Below are 1,604 nucleotides of genomic sequence, written 5' to 3'. Positions count from 1 at the left end.
TTATGGCTTTGGTAAGGCACACCATAATCTTTCAAGGGACATCTTTGCTTGTGAATGCCTTAAAGAAGTGTTTTGCAGCAGATTTACTCAATGCAATACATCCTTTGATTTTCTAATTCTTTCATGGACATTAGTTAAGGATTCAAATAAAATAAAACCCTTGGCAACTTCAGTCTTTTCTGATTATCATGATATATTTGTTTGTGTGCATTTGTGAGGATTTCTGTTTTCTTTATGTTGAAGTATAATCAGCCAAGTTTAGTCTTTGATCTTCATCAGTAAGTGTTTCAAGTCCTCTTCACTTTCTGTAAGCAATGTTGTTTTTTCTGCATATACAAAATTGCTAATGAGTCTTCCTCCAATCCTGACACTGCTGCCTTCTTCATATCAGAGAATTTTCTTGACATACATATTAAATAAGTATAGTGAAACCATACCACCCTGAGGCGCATTTCTTGCTTTCAAACCATGCAGTATTCTCTTGTTCTGTTGGAATAAAGACCTCTTCATCTTTTTAAATGTTTCACATCAGCACAATGAATTATTGTGGAATTCCAATTCTTTGTAAACTTGTCCATAATTTGTTATGGTCCACACAGTTGAGTGCCTTTGCATTGTCAATATAGCAAAGATAAATGTCTTTCTGGGATTCTCTGCTTTTCACTAAGATTCATCGGATATCAGCATTGATATCCCTCCTTTAAAGTCCTCTTCTGAATCCTGGCTGAGTTTTTGGCAGTTCCCTATTGATTTATTGTTACAACCATTTATGATTTATTTGCAGCAAATTTTTCTTGTGTATGACATTAATGGTATAGTTAGCTAATGTTCACATTCTATGGGATAATCTTTCTTTGGAATGGGCACCAATATGGATCTGTTTCAGTTGCTTGGCAAAACAGCTGTCTTCCAAATTTCTAGGCATAGATGAGTGAGAATTTTCAGTGTTGTATGTTTGTTGAAACATTTCAATTGGTATCCCATAAGCTCCTTGAGCCTTGTTTTTTGACCAATGCCTTCAGTGAAGCTTGGCTCTTTTCCTTCAATACTGATGGTTGTTGATCATATACAACCTTCTGAAATGATTTTATGCCAATCAATCCTTTTTGGTACCATGACTATGTAGTCTTTCTGCCTTCATTTGATACATGCTGTTTTGTTCAATATTTTGCCCATAAGATCCTTCAATATTTCAACTTGAGGTTTGAATTTTTTCTTTAGCTTTTTTTCAGCTTGAGAAATGTTTCTGGTCTTTGTTCATTTAATTAACATTGTCTTCTCCAGCTACCTTTTGAAATATTCTAGGGTTCCAGCTCATAATTCATAGTTCTATTTCAAGCAAAACATCTCTATGTGATCAGTAAATGGCTGCAGAAAAGTTCTCTCAGTAATATGCTTGTCTTAGTTTTCTTAGGGTGTCTTAAAAACCAAAACACAATGATGCTTGCTTCCTGAAACAACAAACAATTTTGAGATCTCACATACTTGCGTACTTCCAACAAGTTATCAAGAGGGACCCAGTCCTTGGAAGAGGAATCAAGCTTGGTAAAGTCGAACGGCAGTGAAGTATAGAGGGGTCTTCAATGAGATGCATTGGCACAGTG

Source organism: Tenrec ecaudatus, chromosome X, assembly GCF_050624435.1.
Source record: "Tenrec ecaudatus isolate mTenEca1 chromosome X, mTenEca1.hap1, whole genome shotgun sequence".
Classification (NCBI taxonomy): Eukaryota; Metazoa; Chordata; class Mammalia; order Afrosoricida; family Tenrecidae; genus Tenrec; species Tenrec ecaudatus.
Note: the sequence above shows the minus strand (reverse complement) of the source record.